Genomic DNA, 6,000 nt, shown 5'->3' with positions numbered 1-6,000 from the left:
AACAGTGGAGAAAAGGGGAAGGGAAGATATCCCAGCCATTAAGGGACATCGTGACAGATGTTTTTTAGACTTCACAAAGACCCTTCCGGACATGGATTATTGATATCATTTTTACTGAAGACGGAACCAAAATTTAGGTTAAACACTTATACCTGGCATCCCCTACCCGGGCCGTAAGTGCTCTCCAAAGACCCCACCTCTGGGCTTATTTACATCGCGAACCCGCCCTCGTTCAGCAACACGAGGGCCCCGCCCACTCATTTGCATAGGGCGCGCCCAGTCACGGGCCGGGTCCCCGGGCTTCTCCCGAACCCCTTTTCTCTCTCAGGCGCGTCCTCCGGGGTGCCCGGGGCCTCCCCGTGGGATGAGCACGTGTCCGCTGCCGGCCTCACGACGGACGGTGGACGAGGCGGCAGGCCCCCACAGGCCCCACCCCACGACGCTGGCGAGGGATCGGGCGGTCACCGGGAATCGTCTTAATGCGCGGCAAGGCGCGGGCCTCTCCCTCTCCGCCCCTGAGCCCCGGTGGGAGCGCGCCGGAGCCCAACTCAAGCGAAACCGCGGGCGTCCCGCCCCGCCCAGCCGCGCCCCGCCTCGCCTCACGCTAGACTGGGGAGGCGGGACCAATCAGCGAGCGACGTCTCCCTTCCGATTCGAGGCCCCCGATGCGCGGCTCACACCCCGAGCTTCCCTCGTGCTGATTGGCTGCGGGAGCCGCCGGTCCGGCCGGGAGGCGGGGCGGGCCGTAGGCAAAGGGAGGTGGGGAGGCGGTGGCCGGCGACTCCCCGCGCCCCGCTCGCCCCCCGGCCCTTCCCGCGGTGCTCGGCCTCGTTCCTTTCCTCCTCCGCTCCCTCCGTCTTCTATACCCGCCCCGCGCGGCTTTCGGCCGGCGTGCCTCGCGCCCTAACGGGCGGCTGGAGGCGCCAATCAGCGGGCGGCAGGGTGCCAGCCCCGGGGCTGCGCCGGCGAATCGGCGGGGCCCGCGGCCCAGGGTGGCAGGCGGGTCTACCCGCGCGGCCGCGGCGGCGGAGGAGCAGCTCGCCAGCCAGCAGCCCGCCAGCCGCCGGGAGGTGGGTGCGTGGCGCCGCGGCGGCCGGCGGCCGAGGGCGGAGGGCGGAAGCGGAGGTGGGCCGGCGGGGGAGGGCGCGGCCGTGCGGGCGGCCGGTAGGGCTGCGGGCGCGCGCCTGAGGGGAGGAGGGGCAGCGCGGGCGCGCGCGTCCTCACCCCCTCCTTCCCCGCGGGCGGCGGCCAGGCTCCCTCCCCTCCCCTACCCTCCCCTCTCTTCCCCTACCCTCCCGCGCGCCCGGGCCGCCGGCCGGGCCCGGGCCTGGGGGCGGGGCGGGGCGGGAAGACGGCGGCCAGGAGTGTTTTCAGTTCCGCCTCCAATCGCCCATTCCCCTCTTCCCCTCCCAGCCCCCTCCATCCCATCGGAAGAGGAAGGAACAAAAGGTCCCGGACCCCCCGGATCTGACGGGGCGGGACCTGGCGCCACCTTGCAGGTAAAGCCTGGGCGCCCGCGGGCCTCCAGCTATGGAAGTGTTTGCGTGCGTCCGCGGCCGGGGCGATGGGCCGTGTCACATGGCCGCTGCGGGTGGGGGCTGGGGTGTGGTGAGTTCGGGGGCTGTGGGTGCGCCGGCCCGGGTGTGCGGGTTCGGGGCCGGAGAGCCGGGAAGGGACGGGGCTCGGCTGCACTGCGCTGCCACCCAGGCTGACGGGGGCGGGGGCTGCCTGCGTCCCTTCCCCTCGCTGCTCTCACACTCCATAGTTTGTGGTTCTGATTTTTAAAGCCGAAGGGCCAGAGCTCTTGTTTCAGGAGTTGGGGAAGCCTTGTTAGGGGCGCGTAATACTTTGCCTCCACTTTTTTTTTTTGGTCTCGTAACCTTTGTTAACTGTGGTAGTCTCGGGTTTTCCATGGCTTGTGTGTACTCACAAACACGCACACAGCTGATAACTCTGTGATCATCCTTCACTCACTTGTGAAAGTTGTTCTGCGGGTGGAGCCTATTAGTTTTTATCATACGCCTTTGGAAAGCCCTCGAAGTGATTTCTCGTATTTCCAACTTGGTTTTTAAAATTGCAACTTACTTTGTTCTCTTGGAGGGGGATATTGTCCTTGGGTCAGGTACTTTTGTCTTTTACTTATCCTTAAAATTTCCTTTTGATCCTAAACAGAAAAAGAATGCCTGGGTTGGTTTTGTTATTCCTTCCTCTTGACCCTTTAAAAGCAAAATACCACCAGTGTGTTGTCAACCATACCTTTAAAAAAGAAATTTCCAGGTAAAACGAATTTGCAAGCAGTATTTTCCATCAAAGTCATGTCTTGTTGTTGCAATTTGGACTATCTTAAATTTGGGTGTGTGAAACTTTTAAAACGACATGTGTAAAATAATTGTTAATAAATAAATAACTTGGAATAATTACATCTTTTTAGAAATGGTCTTTGAAATGTGATTTAATTTCCAAAATTCTTTTTCTCTCTTCTGACTTCATATGAATTGAACCTGATAGTTTCGTATGAATGAATCGCTGATAGGGTGTTTTCCTTGAGCCTAGTAATAAATTTGCTCTTATTATGCTGAAAATTTGCTATTCTACTTTAACGCCCTTTAAAAAAGTTTCCATCTTACAGAGAAGTTAGTCAAATAGTTAAATGGAGTTTCAACAGTTTTAATACATGAATTAGTGAAGCAGATGAAGCAGAGATGGGAGAAATAATTTAAAATGGGCTTCATAAATGTACCATAGTTTGAGGGTTTTTAAAAAATTTGCCTTCGGAAAACCCATACAAGATATTTAAAGAATTTCCTCTGCCAGAAGGTCATTTAGCAAACGTTTATATTAAATTCAAAAGTAATACTTTTATTTTTAAAGTTCCTTAGCCTTTGCCGTAAACTTAGCTGTCGTAGTAAATATAAATAGTTCACATCTTTCGGCATTTCTAAAGAGTGTGCCCACTTTTACTATAAATATCAAACTCTACTGGATTTAATTGAGTTCACTGGCCAGGTTTAATTAATGTAATGTGATTGGAAACGTTCATTTTGGCGTTTTAGCAAGAAATTGCTCTTAGAGCTTGGTTTTTATACTTAGCCACACCTTCTAAAGTGCGGCCACAAGCATTGTAGGTGTTCAACAAAAGTTTGGGTTTTCAAGGTTGTAACCTACGTTTACTTAGTCATAAGTGGTCATGTCTCTACACAGTCTGTAAGTTTCATGAAATAATAGTCTTTTAAGAAACTGTGCAGGGTAATTTCCTGTTGTTTGTGTCTTATCAGGCTTGGTATGTGTTTTAACTCTTGTGTAGGAATATTGGGGATGGTTTTGGTATTTCAACAGAACTTTAGTAGGAACAAAGGTTGTTTCTATTCTACTTCAAGATGGCCAGAGGTTGTTGTCACCTTTTCATTTTCACATTGTAAATATTAGAATCATGTTGCTATAATCTTTACTTCACATTTGGGGGAATATATGTGAATGGAAAAACTCGGTTTAGCTGTGTAAACCGCTGGCCAAAGACCTATTGAATTTTTACATTTTGCAAATACTGTCAGTTTTAAAAGTCTTTCCTTGTTCTTGTCTGGTTTTGATTCTGTTGGTTTTGTGCTTTAGGGCTCCAAAAACCTCGTTTTGTAGCAGCTTTTTTATACAGGTGTTATTGTAATGCATATAAAAGCTGTATTTAGTGCAGTCTGGCAGATGGAGATTTATTCATATTCTTAGGACAAAGTCATTTTTAGAGGGTAGAGGGGGGCATGTCTTTTAGATTCTTAGTCTTTTGATGGGTGTAGAAGAGCCATTTTTAGGCCCTTAGTTTCTGTGAGAGGTAAGATGTTTTCCCCTAAGTATTCCAAAGGTATGTCAGAAAATGTGAAACGTAAGGAATTCACAACCAGTTAAGAGAGGTTATGAGAGATTATGCATTTATATATTTTATTTTATTTTGAGATGGAGTTCACTCTTGTTGCCCAGGCTGGAGTGCAATGGCACGATCTCGGCTCACCGCAACCTCCGCCTCCTGGGTTCAAGCGCTTCTCCTGCCTCAGCCTCCTGAGTAGCTGGGATTGCAGGCATGTGCCACCATGCCTGGCTGATTTTGTATTTTTAGTAGAGACAGGGTTTCACCATGTTGGTCAGGCTGGTCTCGAACTCCCGACCTCAGGTGATCCGCCCACCTCGGCCTCCCAAAAGTGCTGGGATTACAGGCGTGAGCCACCGCGCCCGGCTGATGCATTTATTTTCAACAAATACATTTATTCATTTATTCAACAAACAGCTTTTTCTGTGTGTCAGGCTCTGGACTAGGCAATAAAGTCTCTTAACAGCAAACAAGTACACCCCTGTTCCTTAATGGGGTTAGAAAAGTGGAAACTCATGTCCCTTGCCCTATTCTCCAGTGTTTAGAGTAAGACAGTTGTTAGTGTACAAATCAAGGGCACATGCATTACTGAGCCATTCCTAAGGTGAGCTTGCCTTGCTTCCTGTAACATGTAGCAGATAGCACTAGGGAAGATGTGAAGTGTTAACTCAGTGTCACTGGGAACAATCTGTGTATTTTGGGGGGACCTTGGCACCAGTTTTGCACAGTCTATACAAACTGAAGATATGGCCAGTCTTTCAGAAACGTGTTTATTGCTGAACAGATGTACACTTGTAGAGCTAAGCTTCGTCTGACCTTAATTTGATCACTTATTGCCCTTTAATTACAGAAGCTGGTTAAGGAAAGAAAGCAGAGTTGAATAACTCAGTGAAAGGATCAGGAATAAAGTGTAAAAACAATTAGTTAAACCGAGACCCAGGATTGGACAGCAGTCTCATGTAGTGGAAAGGCCTTGGGTTTTGGAATCAGAGAGCCCTAGCCTAACATTTTGTTTCTCAGTTACAATACTGGGCAATTTACTACCAACCCCTGACCCTTGGTTTTCTGACACAAAATGGAAGTACTAACCCCTTCCTCTTATTCAGTGATCACAATTCAAGTACCTAGAACATTGCCTGAGACATAAGGGTCCTCCCAAATGATTTCTTCCTCTCTTGTAGTTGTGGGTTTGTTACTTGGGCTCTTTCTAATCCAAATGATTTGCCTACACTGTTATTATTGACCTGTTGTAAAATGTATTTGAGAAGCAGACAATGAACAACAAAGGCCTGGGATAGCCAAATTGTCCCAGTCCATAGCTTAAAGCTTAGGAGAGCCTTGGAGACCCTTAATAAGAATGTGTTGGCATTTATTTAAAGTGTTTCTAACAAGCAAAGTTATCTGGCTTCTAAACCTGCACTAGATTAGAAACAAGTAGATTATGGGTACTGTGGGAGGTTTAGAGGGGGTGTGGTGGGGGCTGGGGAGTAGGATGTTAGCCTAGTGTCTCTCGTAAGAAAAAACAGATAACAGCCCGGTGAGGATAATAGAGATAATCTACAAGACACAAAAATAGTCAAAGCCTGACTAGCATGTCTGGGGCCATTGAGTGCAGGACCAGACCTGAAAGCATAGTAATGAATGTTCATCAATTAGCCTAAATCATGTTTGGGAGAATCTTTTTAAGAGTGCAATAATCTACGTAATATACTTTAGATTGTCACTCAGGATGATTAAGAAATGTTCTTAAAGGGGTTGAAGATTGTGCTATAGCTTATGGCTTATTTCATGAAAGATCCACAGTACCTGTTATGACCAAGATGTTTTTCATTTGTTTTGCCATTCAGACAGCCATTCAGATTCCAAGCTGAAAGGGTAGCCAGCAGTAAAGAAAGGCTGTTTCAGTGTGGTAGCACCCTATGTCACCCCTTTCTTCGGTGTAAGTAATTTTTTTGTCAGTCTGCAGGAGTATCATATAAATTTTCCCTTGTGCTTTGACAGTAGCGTATGCTTTTCACTGTGCTTTGAGATAGAGTATGCTCGAGATTTCTAGGATAAAGCAAGAGTGGATAGTTGGCCAGTCTCTCTGTTGAGGGTTTCTTGACTCTTGTCATGTGACTTCTGCCCAGTATTAGCACTGATAA

General features: G+C 48.7%; 1 protein-coding gene across 7 annotated transcripts in view; it reads left to right on the top strand.

Moving 5' to 3' along the window:
* Window positions 1-733: 733 nt before the first annotated feature.
* The window catches only part of SMAD2 (SMAD family member 2), an 86,592-nt gene continuing 81,325 nt past the window's right edge, over window positions 734-6,000 (top strand). For 2 of the 7 annotated variants that reach the window (XM_031003677.3, XM_055368815.2), the window contains exons 1-2: window positions 739-1,070; window positions 1,414-1,499. The gene's annotated coding sequence lies outside the window, so the exon portion shown is untranslated. Of the gene's footprint in view, window positions 1,071-1,184; window positions 1,500-6,000 lie in introns of those variants that run through there. The other 5 variants (XM_031003676.3, XM_031003679.3, XM_055368816.2 and 2 more) reach the window with 5 other exon arrangements.

The sequence above is a fragment of the Gorilla gorilla genome, chromosome 17 (genome assembly GCF_029281585.2).
Source record: "Gorilla gorilla gorilla isolate KB3781 chromosome 17, NHGRI_mGorGor1-v2.1_pri, whole genome shotgun sequence".
Classification (NCBI taxonomy): Eukaryota; Metazoa; Chordata; class Mammalia; order Primates; family Hominidae; genus Gorilla; species Gorilla gorilla.
The sequence above is the reverse complement of the archived record's forward strand: the minus strand, read 5'-3'. Positions and strand labels throughout refer to the sequence as shown.